Source organism: Hylobates moloch, unplaced genomic scaffold, assembly GCF_009828535.3.
Source record: "Hylobates moloch isolate HMO894 unplaced genomic scaffold, HMol_V3 SCAFFOLD_5, whole genome shotgun sequence".
NCBI classification, from domain to species: Eukaryota; Metazoa; Chordata; class Mammalia; order Primates; family Hylobatidae; genus Hylobates; species Hylobates moloch.
The window spans coordinates 31148196-31161792 of NW_026652280.1; the positions used below are offsets into that span (position 1 = coordinate 31148196).

At 50.8% G+C, this 13597-nt stretch overlaps 1 protein-coding gene across 2 annotated transcripts in view; it reads left to right on the plus strand.

Annotated features, from left to right (window-relative positions):
- Positions 1 to 1953: 1953 nt before the first annotated feature.
- The window catches only part of ZBTB7C (zinc finger and BTB domain containing 7C), a 387518-nt gene continuing 375874 nt past the window's right edge, over positions 1954 to 13597 (plus strand). For both annotated transcript variants that reach the window (XM_058438382.1, XM_032152367.2), the window contains exon 1: positions 1954 to 2112. The gene's annotated coding sequence lies outside the window, so the exon portion shown is untranslated. The remainder of the gene's footprint in view (positions 2113 to 13597) is intronic.

Below are 13597 nucleotides of genomic sequence, written 5' to 3' on the forward strand. Positions count from 1 at the left end.
CATCCTGAGCCTGAACATACCTTAGGTTCCACGATAGACTATCCTAGATTTACATGTGCATTTGAATAGTTTGGATAAGATGGCTGTCCAAACTGTTCATTTAGTGAAATTTACTTAGTAGGAAAAACCAGATATCTTTGGCAAATTAAACGTGACATAATTGGACACAAACCCTACGTTTCAGATCCCTCTATTCATATCTAGTTTTCCACTCTTACATCCTATCCCAGAGCCCATTTTCCCTTGTTTTCACTACCCCCAACGTACTATCTTGCAATGTGCGTTTATTACACGAATGAATGAAATGGTTAAAAAAAAATCCCAATAAGTGATATTAGGAAGAGGCACCAAAGGTTCACAAGCTTATTTTTGTGAATTCTGTAAAAAATGTCATCCAGTGTCTTCAGCATTAAAGGACATTACCCCACAGCAGCAGCCCCACTGCCCTTTTATTAATCCGTAGCCAGAATGGGCACTAGGTGGCCGGGATTCGCCATCTCGCCTCTCCTGGGCGCCAGGTGCGGCTCAGATAAGCGCAGCCGGGTAGGAGTTTGAGGACGGCAAACTTTCCCGCTTCTGAGGGAGAAGCCCCGGAGAGGACCCGCTGACGTGCGAGGGTGCAGCCTCCGATGTACTACCTGGGAGGGCGAGGGTTCCTATGTCTGTCTGGAGCGCAGAGGGGTGGACTGCAAAAAGGTAGGAGGCAAAACCAGCTCGAGTTTCCCCGGCCCGTAGCTGGAGGGAACATCTGCCCAAGTGTCGCCTCGCCCGAGAACGCTCACGCCCTCTCCAGGGCCAGGACCCTTCCTCCTCCCCTCGCACGGGCCCTTCGTGGCTTCCAGCACCGCTGAGCACTCGGCGTCCCAGCGAGATTCTCCTGCCCGCACAGACTCCGAGGGGGCGGGGCCCGGCGGGATGGGGCGGGGACAAGCCCTCCCCGGGCCCGCCCCTTGGCACTGCTGCGCGGTGATTGGACGCTTCGGAAGGCCGCCTTCCAGGCCGTCCCGGGGAGTGACCCGCGGCCAGCGGCTGCTCCCCGGCGCGCGGGGTGCGGAGTGCGAGGCCTAAGGCCCAGGGGGGTGGGGACTCCCGGCCGCAGCGCCGCCGAATGCGATTGCCCGCTGAGATTCGGCGCCCCGGAGCGCGGCCAGCTTGCGGTTTCAGGTGCCGGCGAGGCGTCTTGCTGCGCTCGCTGGAGTGCCGCAGAACATTTGGGAAACTAACTTCTCGCCCCCACTCCTTGCTCCCGACTTTCGGGTAGAAAAGCAGTTGCCCAGTTGTTTTATTTCCTCCCCCATCGGACTCTGTAAAAATAGCCGTGCGACGGGGCGGCAGAGCCCATCTCTGCCGCACCGCTGCCCCGGGTCGAGTGTGGACCTAAAAATACTTGGCGGTCCCGAGCCTGCGCTGGGGGTGCGGGCGGGTCCGGCCGGGCCGCAGAGGGCGTCTGGAGACCGGAAAAACGGCGGCCGCCTGGCCCCCCTCGCCTCGGCCGGGGCTGTCCCTTTAAATCCTGGAGGAGGCAGAGAGAAAAAAGGAAAGAAAGAGAAAAGACGCGGAGCCCCGAGCGGTTGGTGGCGGTGCCTGGCCCCCCCACTCCGCCTCCGCGCCGGGCCCTGACCCCCGCCCGCCGCCTCCGCCGGTCCCGGGCGCCCCCCGCCGCGCCGCCCACTCGCCACAGTTACTGTCAAAATAGAAATTAGCGGAGCCGGGCGGGGGCTGCGGCGCAGCAAGTGCATGTGCGGCGGGGCGGGGAGGGGGCGGGCGCGAGCGACAGGCGACCGCAGACATCCGGGCCCTTTAGCCCTCTGCGCCCCCCGAGCCGGCGGCGCGGGCGCGGGGCGCGGGGCGCGGGGCTGACAGCCGCGGCGCGGGAGGCGGGGCGCGGGGAGGGCGGAGGCGCGGCGCGGGGAGGGAGGAGCTGTCCGCTCGCCCGCTGCCGCCGCTCGGCTCCATACCCGCCGGCGCAGCCCCGCCACGAGACTCTGACAGCGGCGCGGCCGGCGAAGCTCGGGCGCGCAGGGACCGGCGGACCCCGGCGGCGAAGGAGGACGCCAGGACCGCCGCCCGGAGCCAAGTGCGGGAGGCGCGCGGGGCCGGCGGCGCGCGGAGGTGAGCGGCTTCGCGCGCCGGGCTCGGGCACCGGCTGCCGGGGTCGCGGTCTCCACAGCACCTCGGCAGCCGAGGCAGTTCGGGAGGTCGCGGGGCGCCGGGAGGGTGGCTTGGCTTGGGCTGCGCTGGAAAGCGATTGCGGGGGCCGTTGCTAGGAGGCCGGCGGTCCGCGCGCCCTGGGGCGCCGGCGGGAGCAGGGGCGCCCTCCGCGCGGTGGGCAGGAGGCGGGGGGCTGCGGTGGCTATTCAGGGGCTCTGTGCGGCAGCCATGCAACGGAGGAGGCGGGAGGAGGGAGGGAGGGAAGGAGGGAGGGGAGAGCCAGCGGAGAGCGAGCCAGCGAGCGGGCGCCGAGCCTCCTGGCTGGCACCGCGGCCCGGAGCGAAGTGGCGCGCGGGGCTGGAAAGGAACTTCTGCGGGCGCGTGCGGCCCGGGGCTCGGCGGCGCCTCCCGGCCCGAGCGGGGCGGGCCCATCGGCAGCCACAGGTGGTTTCTGCCAAAAGTTTTACCGCACTTCTGCCTGGAAGGCGCGGGAGCGTTTTGGTGAGTGACGTTTTCCTGGGACTTTGGCAGTCGCACTTCGCGCTGTCTTTTCTTGAAAATTGGAAAATGAGCTGGAAAGGCTGGGATCCCGCACCTCGCGATGAGATCTGAGCACCGAGTACAGTCCTTGCCCGAGGTGTCGCTCATACGGGACTCAAAGATCCTTGCTGCTGTCAAATGGGGAAGCTGGGGGAAATGGGCGCACGCACACAGTTCCTCCAAGCCTGGGACAAGTGAAGCCGAGCCTGGCCCGGTACCTGTCGCTGCGCGGGGTAGTGCGAGGTCTGTTCCCAGCGACACGCACGGGAACTGCGTGCGTCTTCTCTCAAGGTGTGCACGTCTCTTGCTCCGTTGAAAGCGAATTGTCTCTGGCCGCTGTGCTGCTTCGTTTTTCCGGTTGCTTGTCTGGTTTTACTAGGATGAAGGCCAGGAGGAGCCAAAGAAAAGCGAAGCGGCAGCTCCTGTTATCTTTGCAATCTGCAAAGCTGTGGAGGCTGGTACGCAACCTTCTGCGGCGCGCGTGCAAGGCCGAGGGGAGCTGGGAGTGGGTGGCGTGCGCTGCCTGTTTGGGAAGTCTCTCCGGACCATGCGCAAGGCTAGATCCGGAGTTTCTGGTGCTTCTAGGACAGAAAGAGGAGTGGGAGTGGGAAGGGAAGACCCCTTAAAAGGAGATATACTGTGCCCAGTCCTGGGAGAGAGGCTCCGAGAAGTCCGGTGGCTTGGCCCTGTTCTTCATTGGCGGGGTTGAGGAATCCAGGGCAGCGAGGTAGAAACACCTCGGTAGGTCGTCCTGGGCCGAAAGAAATCATTATTCCCAGAGCGGGCCCGATACCCGGGTGTTGAAACTAGGTACAAAACTGCGTGAGAGGTGGAAACTCTCAGTCCTTCATTCTCCTTGGTCCGGTGGCTCCCACTCCCTGCCCCCACAAGTACATGAGCAAAAAGCATGCTCTTTGCTTTATAGAAGGTCATAGGATTTTGAAGTTGAAAGAGACCCTAGAGATATTAGGAGCACTCATTTTACAGATGAGCAAACTCAGGCCCAAGGAAGGAAAGTGACCTGCTACAGTGGCTAGAGGCCCAGCGAGACTAGAAATGACATCAGCCTTCCAGGCAAGGGTGGAGAGACTTCCCTGGGCAAGGCCTGGTAGGGCTTGAGATCAGAAATGCCACCCCCACACCCCAAGCCCATCATGGCCTCTTTATCTGGTACTTTCTGAATCCATGCTTGCCAGCGAATGTGGTATATTTCCTGTCCCCTGCCCTTGGCTTAAAAAAACCAGGACTGTCACTGCAAAGTCCAGTCTGACACTATCCCAACTTTTCCTGCTCCCTCATTATCCCAAATTCCTCAAACTCCTTTTGTAACACAATGCAGCTTGATTAGCCAAGAAGAATTTGCAGCTTTTTTTTTCACTGAAACACCCACTTTCCATAGGATGCCAGAACTCTGTTTTCCTGGTAATTAGATTTTACAGATATTTTTGAAAGGGAGCCCAATTTTGGATCAATTACACTTGGACACAAATGCTGTGCTGTTGTGGATACCAAGTGAGAAAGATGAGCAATTATCTGGGGGTGTTGGAATAAATGTTGTTATGAGTATTTGACACAGCCATTAAACATCAATGAGTGGGTTTTCAGTAAATGTTTTTTTACTCTGTATTTTATTGAGCAAACAAAGTGTCTAAATTAAAAAGAGCTACGAGTTGGCCACTTTGATTTTAGCCACTTATTTTGTACCAGTGTGTATCAGTAGGAAGGAATTGAATGATAACCATAGTGATTGTTAGGTGAACTTTTTCCTCCCAAACCATAATACTCTAGAGCGATGCTAGATTTCAGTCTATAATGTCATATACTGTCCAGCAGAATTTTATGAAAATAAGCTGGATGTATTGTGTGTCAATCTGTATTAGTCAGAAATGACTTGCAAGAGAGAATATTTTGTAAGTTTGATTGCTTTCAAGGACACGGAGTATCAAGAATTCAAGGCTAGTGCAGAGTTGCCAGGTATAATTCTTCTGCTCTCATGAACAGATAAAAATCAGTGCCCCCCTACTCCACATCTCCTGTGTTTAGGGGTCCTACAGAAGAAATCAGTATCTGATATTCTGATAATAATACAGTGTTACGATGCCTTTCACTTTTTTTGCATGCTAATCTCATCAGCATTCCCACAAGATAGATAGTTCAGCTATTTGTTCATATTACAGAGGGAGAAACTGAGGCAGAGAGACGGGGAGAGTATTATTCCTATAACTTTTCCCACTGAATTAACATTCTCAGCATGCAGCTTGGGCTTCCTGGGCTGACCAGGGTATAAGAGACCCCCTAGTAATATTACCGGCCCTTCACCCCTCTCCAGCAGGGGCGGTGTGAAGGGGTTATGAAGGAGTGGTGGGGTTGTAGTTACAGTTCACTGGAGGCTGTCACCAGGGCACTTTTGTTCCCTGCCCCCACCGAGGGTGGGCAGTTGTCCTCCCTCTCATAGCAGGCTGTGGGAACTTGGGCGCGGAAGGACCAGCTGGCTGAGGCTGGGGCGGGGGTGTGGGATCTGTGCCTGTGTAGGGCTGAAGGAGTCCAGGCTATTTATAACCCCTCCTCCCCTCCTGGGAAGAAGAGACTCAAGGGTCTGGAACCATCTACAGCACTGACTTCTCCCCGGGATGGCTGTGTCCCACTGGAAGAAAACCTATCAACGAACCACACGGAGGGTGAACCCTGGCCTGTGTGCAGCATCCTGCAGGGCTTCTTGGAGTGCCAGTTGCCCTGGGGAAATTTAGGACACAAGGATTTTCCACACTTGATCTTATCCAAAAGGCTGAGAAACGATGGGTTACAAGGATTTTCTAGAGCCACTGTGTGTACATTTTGTCAGATACTACTCTCCCATTTGCACAAAGTGAGGTACACCCCAGAAATCTCACAGGACAGAACTCAAGAACTCATTAATGTGAGGGTAGTTGGCTTTTCTAAATAATGATAACAATGATTCTTATGCAGGAGATTTTGAAAGTGGCAAGTTAGATGTGGTTCCCTCTGACTCCAAGCTGAGTCATTTCTGTGTGGGGCTGGTCGAGGAGGTTTGATGCATGCATTCAAAGCTCTTTGCTTCCTCTCCTGACTCTGCCCCAAATAGGTCCCCGATGGCCCCTCACCCACCCACTCCTCAAACCAACACCAAAGTCCTCCCTCCTTTGTCTGGAGTAAATAGTACCTTCCATGCCATCAGTTACAACTTCATCCCTGAGGCCGAACAGATTTTTTTCCCTGGGTTGGTGGAGGGAGGAATGGGGGTGGGGTGGGGTGGGGTGGAGAAAGCTGGCAAGGCATTGAGCTTGTCTTTCTGTTTAACCCTTTGGTGTGAATTGATCCACCCATCAGAACTGTCTCAGGGGCTCACAGCAGGTTTTACCAGGGGGAGACTTCAGTAGGAGGCTGTGGATGGAGAGGTCAGGGCTGGACAGCTGTGGCTGTGGGTGGCACCTGGCCAGCTTTTCACAGCCCTCATATGCTGGAGCTTTTGAGGGCAGGGCTGGCATGTTGCTTGTCTTCACGTCCTCAGCATCAGCAAGGGCTGGACATGAAAAACGTTTGCTGAATGAATGCTGCGGGCTGGGCATGGGTGGATGGGAGGACAGCAGTTGGATATGCATCTTATTTGCTGTACTCCATGGCACTGTGAAGGGGATGTTGGGAAGGCAAAGTCATAGAAGTAAATAAAAAGAGATGGGGTTCCCATAGGCATTGTGAGAGCCCTGGTGCAAAGTTGATTGGCCCCTTCATACCTCTAACCCCAGTGGATGTTGGGAGCATCCATTCATCAGTTCAACAGGTAGTGATGAAGTCCTTCTGTATAGGCTGTCGTGGCACAATCCAGTCTCACAGAGCAGGCGGAGTGAGTTTTCTTTAGTAAGGCAGACCAGGCCACTCTCTTGTGTAACCAACTGTGGGCATGCGGGATCTGGTCCCTGTCTGCGTCTCTGACCTCCCCTTCACTCCCTGTGCCCACCCTTCTGCCTCATTTTTGTTTCTTAAACATATTGAGCTCATGTGTTTCTGGCTTGCCTGTTCTCTTTGTCTGGAAAGTTCTTCCTTCAGATCTTCCCATAACTGGCTTCTCACTGACACATCACCTGGACTATATTCTTTTTTTTTTTTTTGAGACGGAGTCTCTCACTCTTGTCACCCAGGCTGATGTGCAGCGGCACGATCTCGGCTCACTGCAACCACCGCCTCCTGGGTTCAAGCAATTCTCCTGCCTCAGCTTCCTGAGTAGCTAGGATTATAGGTGCCCCCCGCCATGGCTGGTTAATTTTTGTACTTTTAGTAGAAATGGGGTTTTACCATGTTGGCCAGGCTGGTCTCGAACTCCTGACCTCAGGTGATCCGCCTGCCTCAGCCTCCCAAAGTGCTGGGATTACAGGCGTCAGCCACCGTGCCTCGCCAATCTTTTTTTTTTTTCTTTTTTAAAGGCTTAATATTATTTTTTGTTTGACAATGCTTCCCGTATAATTTAACATGCCAAATAGGCCTGTTTATTAGCTCTCTTTTGGATGCTTCAGGGGCGCTTTTTATTTAATTTTTTTATTTCATAGGTTTTTGGGGAACAGGTGGTATTTGGTCACATGAGTAAGTTCTTTAGTGGTGCTTACTGAGATTTTGGTGCACCCATCACCTGAGCAGCATACACTGTACCCAACGTGCAGTCTTTTATTGGACATAATCTTGATTCTCCTTTTGTTTATTGTCTGTCTTCCCCGACTAGAGTGTAAGCTCCCTGAGAACAGGCACCTTGTCTGTTTTGCAATCTATTATCTCCTCCTGGGCTATACCTGGGCATATTCATTTACCAACTATGTACTCAGACACTGCTGTGTGCTAGGCACTGTTCTGCTGTGAATATGCCAATTAGCGCTGTTGGGGTATGTGAAGTTGAGTCAGCCCAAGGCCCTGCCTTTCTTGATCTCTTCAGCCTAGAGGCAGAAATGAAGCTTGTTCATATATACTCTCATGTAGGCAGGGAGGGAAGGTAACATTCAAGAGGTATAGCCCAGGAGGGCCACTGTCAAGAGATGTTAGCCCTGATTTGACAAGGGTGGTTGGCTTAGGTAGATGGAGTCTTCTTTCAGATGTTCTGTTGGAAGTCTGGGAGCTCTGGCAGCTGACTCACCTCCAGAGGACTGGAGTTCCTCTAGCTTGACTGGCTACCAACTCTCTCTCTGTTTATTTACTTCTTTGGTGGGCAAGAGCTCCAAGCGTAATGCCATCCTTGGAGAGTCAGGAATGTTGTGTTTTTCCACCCGGTTCATTCATTGGCAGCCTCCTCAGAACAGCTGTGGACAGCTGTCTGCCAGCGTGGATGCAGGGAGGGTTTCTCTTCGGGGCCAGGGGCACACTCAGCCCTGCAGGAGCAGGGAATTCATTGGTGGTTCACACCCTACTGATTTCCAAACCCCACTGAACTGGTGCCTGTAAAAACAGATTCATAAGGAAATTAAAAAACTATTAGCATTCAGTTTACTGCTTATTTTCTGATTATGAAAGCAATAAGACTCATAATAGAAAATTTGGAAAATATGGAAAAGAATAAAACCAAAAACATCCTACAACACCCACATTTTGGTGTATTTCCTTCCAGTTTTTTTTTTTTTTTTTTTCTGGAACCACCAACACACACACATATACACATAAGCACACACATGAAATATAATTGGAAAAAACATTGTTTTCCAAAACTGTTAAAATCCATGCCATCTTTTACTAAACAGAAAGTTTCCTTTCTCTTGAGAGCCTGATACTCATATTGCCACTGTGAATCACTGATACTTAGAAGAAAATGTCAAGTCTCTTCACTAAAGATTTGAGCAGGCTTTGCTTCTGTACTTTGCGTAAGGAAAACAGTTGTCTTTCCCCCCTTCCAACACATTGTGGATGTGCTTAGAAACATGCCTCTCATGCTCACCTGTCTCCATCAGTGTGTTAAGGAGTGTGAGTATATGATGTTGCAAGTTATCCCCTTACTGAGCATTTGATCACATTGCTAAGTCATTGTGTTCCTTAGAAGCGCACTTGTAATGGATGTGCAGTATTCCTTAAAGTAATATACCATACCTTATTTAACCATGGCAAGAAAAGAATCAGTCCCTATTAAGTAATGTTTTTTTTTTTGACCTAAAAATAAGAGAGCAGGAAGAACTCAAGAAATATGAACCCGCATCATTGGATTCATGTGTTTAGGGCATCACTGTTTGGGGGACGTCTTCACTCCTGCAGGAGCTCAGGACTTTGTTTCCTGCATTGCTCTATTCCCAGGGCTTAGAGGAGTGTCCGGCACACAGTAGGACTCAGGAACTATTTTGCCCAATGAATAAAATATAGAATTCTTCCTATGGGAGATGAGACCCCTGTTAAGTTCATGGAGGTCAAGGCTTCTTTTGAAGTGTGTGTTCTGGGGCCTTGGTGGCTTGAAGGGTGAGAGCATCATTGCATCCTGGGAAGAAGAGCATGAATTGGCAGGATAGGACGGTTGACTGTGAAATGATTCTCTGACTTAAGAATTTTGATGGGTTTTTGGAGGAGGTGAGGCTTAGGTGAAATCTTGATTTAGGGGGCTAGGAGCACTTAACTCCTTGGAGACAGAAACAGGAGGGACCCAGGTGGGAGGGTGGCATGGGTGGAGCCTCATAGAGTCAAGACTGGGACCGGGGGTGCAGCCTAAGCCAGGGAATGGCAAGAGATGGGGACTGTTCAAACTGGAACCTCCTCAGGGCCCAGAACCTAGTCCCAGGGGAGGATGGGTCCTTGGGGATTCTGAGGCCCCTCCCTGCCTCCAGGCAGATACCATCCCCATACTGCAGATGGGGAAACTGAGGCTCTAGAAGTTAAGGAATGATGAGCATAGGTTTTGGGGTTGATGAGACCTGAGTCCCATAACTTGGTGGCTTTCCTGCATCACTTTGGGCACATCACATAAGCTATCTTAGTATTGGTTTCCTCACCTATGCAGTGGTGATAATACCAATTTGATAGGGTGGCTGAGAAAATGAGATAAGATAATACATACAGGCACTTAAAATAGCTCTCAACAAAGAGTGAGGGGACCCATACAAGGGAGCCAGTGTTATTTATGTTTTGTAAATTTCTATTCTTAACATGAAGGGAGAGTTGAGAAAAGACAAGATCGATGCCAAAAAATGAAAAACAATTAAGGCTTTGTTGTCTTGCTTCTCCTCCCCAAACGACTACCCTATCTCAGGGAATAAAATCCCAGCCTACAGGTATTCGAACTCTTGGGTGTCATGAGCTCACATGCAGGTAGAATTAGCACCACTTGAGAGGTGCTAGGATCCCTCCCTCCTTCCCTACTTCGAACAGAAGGAGAGATGCGCTTGTTAAAATCATGCAGTGGCTTCAGGAGCTGAGTCCAGATGTCACTGCTGGGGGCACACTCCTTACTCAATTAGCACCTGGGCATGGTTTGGTCTTTGTAGTGGATAATGTCTGGCCACACAAAGATGGGGCACAGGCCAGGTCAGTTCTGCTGACTGGGAGCTGACTGGATGAGTAGCATATGACCTGGAGTAGTGCAGCCTAATAGAAATATAGCAAGAGTCATCCATGTAACTTTAAGTTTCCTAGCAGCCACCTTTTTAAAAAGTAAAAAGAAGTAGGTAAAATTAACTTCAATCATATATTTTATTTAACCCAGTATATCCAAGATATTATCATTTCAATATGTAACACTAGTCATACTTCAAGTGCTCAGTAGCCCCACAGGGCTAGTGGCTGCCTACCAGCCAATGCAGTGAGCCCAGGACACAGGTTGCGGGGGCCACCCTAGGGGAGGCTGTGGCTACAGGGGGACTCTGCATTGGAAGGAGGAGCAGCAGGGCCTCTAGGTGGGGACACATCAAAAGCAAGCAAACTAGGGAAGCAGCAGAGGGGCCTGAGACAGGACTTTTGTCCTGGCCCACTGATAGGCATATAGTATATTCCCCAGGGAACCATTCCTGTTTTATGGGCCTCAGTTTCCCCATTTGTAGCATGAGGCTATCTTTAACAGCCATTTCAGCTCTGGTGTTCTTTAATTCCTGAAAGAAAGGCACAGAAAGCAAATTTAGTCCCTTCCCAAGTTTGAGGAGGGTGGCAGTAGAGCTTGGAGAGAAAGTGTGGGAAACAGAGAGGACTGCTGGCCCTGTGTTTGAAAGGATGTCCTTACAAAGTTCTGTCTGGACCATTTATACGGTAGGTCTCTGAGAATCGACAGTGTTCAGCCATCACTGTGAGTTTTTAAAACAGTGCATTTTGGAGATGGGGCAGGGGCATTAATTGTTACTTTTGAAAGGTGACATGTTTTGATTGTTTCAATTCTGAAGCTTCCTCTGGTTGGTGGGTCATCCCAGATGGCTTTGAATGGCAGCCATAAAAGAGGGGAGGGGCCCCACAGGAAATATTAGAACAAAAAAGGACATTTTTCAGCTCTGTCATAAATGGGCACTTGGCCTGTCAAGAGAGGATGTGGGAAGAGGGAGGAAAAAGCAGCAGGTGTGTTTGGGGGAAAGGGTGTGTCCCCAAATGTATTTTAAGCTCCTGAAGTCAGCAGCACTGGTGTCATTGTACTCTGGTGAGTGGGGATTTGGGGTTTTAATCTCCCCACCAGCAACTTCTGGAGGGAAGGAAGCTTTCTCTCCTTTTATGGAGTGTCTTCTCTTTTTAAAATGAGATTGTCACTAAGTAACTGGCTTGTGTCTACCTGATGACCCCAACTCCCAGACAGGAAAGGGGCTTGCCTGCTCTAAGAGCTGCTTCAGATGAGGCACAGGAAGGCTGCCCTGCTCTCAGGTCCCTCCAGAAGGCAGCTGAGGAGCCCAGGGCCAGAACCTGCTGCCACCCGCCTCCCCGCCACCCCACTGGCCAGTCCTTCTGCAGCCACGGTGCCTCCTCAGTTTTTCTCCTGCAGCTAACAGATGACGCAACAGGCTGCCTTGAACTGTTTTTAAATGAGGATTTCTCTTTTATGTTTTCCTAAAGCAGATTTTTTATTACTTTTCCACACATTGTTTGCTTTGAATTTTTAATTTAATTTTTCCAAATAGGTCAACACCTTCATGGTTTAAAATTCAAAAGGTACAAAAGGGGTTTTAAAGTGAAACATCTTTCTCTCACTGCTGTTAGTCTCCTTACCCTGAGGCAGCCACTATTAATGGTTTCTTCAGTTTAAAGACATTTTACGCAATACAAAACATATGTGTGTATGTGTGCATCCATACGCGTGGTATTTTAAAAAAATTTCTTTATTCAAATGGGAGCTTATCTCACGCATTGAATCTCACTTTGCACTTAACGTCTTGGAGATATCTGACCGTCCGACGATTATACCTTGACTTATCTAACCAGCCTGCCTACATGGATATTTCAGTTGTTTCCAGTCTTTTGCTGATACAGTACCCAGTGATTTTTGTGTGAAAAGGATCCTTGATTTTTCTGAATACAGGAAGATTTATAGCACTCTAAGAATAATTTTGCCAAGTTATTGTTCACAAGACACTTCAAAGGATAAAATTGCTTAATTGTTTAAGGATTAAGGTAGAATAAATAATTTTTGGTTGAACTTCTTAGAAAACGAATCATGTACTCAACACTGATTTAGGAAATCAGTGTTTCCTGAGCTCCCACTATGTGCTGGATGCTGGGCCAGGCAAAGGTGGGGGTGGGGGAACAAAGAAAAGGGCATGAGGGGTGGTGCTCACATTGTGGGAGTGGGGAAGCGGTGGGGTCTGAGATAAGCCAGTGACTTTGATGGGAGAAGAGAACAGACGTAGCTTCATGCTGGGGAAAGGAGGTTAAGGCAGCATCGGGCATAGCCTTGATCAAGGCAAAGAGAAGCCACAGAGGTCGTATTGGGCCCTTTGACTTGGGGTGAGGTACAGGGTTTCAGGGAGGGGGTTCTGGGCTGATCGACTCTGTGGGAGCTTAGGCTTTCCTGACCCCAGCTTGTGGCATCATGTCCTTGGTCTCCCTTGGCTACCTCAAGGTCACTGTCCATATGCAGGGTCCTCCAAAGGGCAGCTGACCTTGAGGGCCTTTGAAATTCCTCTGGCTTCAGAGTCTGGTAAGCAAAGCTCTTTCTCTCAGGCCAATCCCTTCGCAGCAAACAGGCAGCAGTGGCCGAGCAGCGCTGTGGACAGAGGGGGCTGTGGACACTGGGGAGAAATCATCCTTGCTGTGTGGAAGAAGGCACGCTTTGCCTGCCTGACCTGCAGATCCCAGGACTTGTCCCTGTGTGTACACAGCTTGATGTTCCCCTTCTGAGTTGAGGGAGATCTGCTTCCAATGAACGCTGTCCCTAATCCCAGCAGCCTGCCCTTTCGGGGGCTCAGGATGCTTTTGGAAACAGACTGCGGGGTCAGAGTGTAGACCTCCATCAGCAGGCTTGAAGGCAACAAGCTAAAGTTGCTGAATAGTTGTGAATTGGCCCTGGAAATACCTGGTCATGCAGAAGCTTTGCTGCTTTTGTGTGTGTGCAGGTAGGGAAGCTGGGATCCCACAGGGAATACAAGGTGCATTAGGATTCTGATGGAGTCTTTAGTCCTGGGTGAGGTTCTGCAGGGGATCAGAAGCCCAAGACATGGTCTTGCCTTCAAGGATGCAAAAATTTGTTTGTGAAAATATGTGCAAGACATGTATAAGCTTATGCTGAAGAGCTAAATGACATAGTGTAGCTTGTCAGATTTTAAAGAAGAGAGTCCTAGAGTCTGTGTGCTTAGAGTTGGCAAGTTGTGAGACCTGCAATGAACTTGGCAAAGGGAGCTGGTAGGAGGATGAGAACTGACATTGCTGAGCAACCACAACAGGCACTTCGTATGTGTGACATAGCCGCTCATTCTCACAGCAACTTTCAATTTAATGTTATTATTCCAAATGAGCAGATAATGAACTG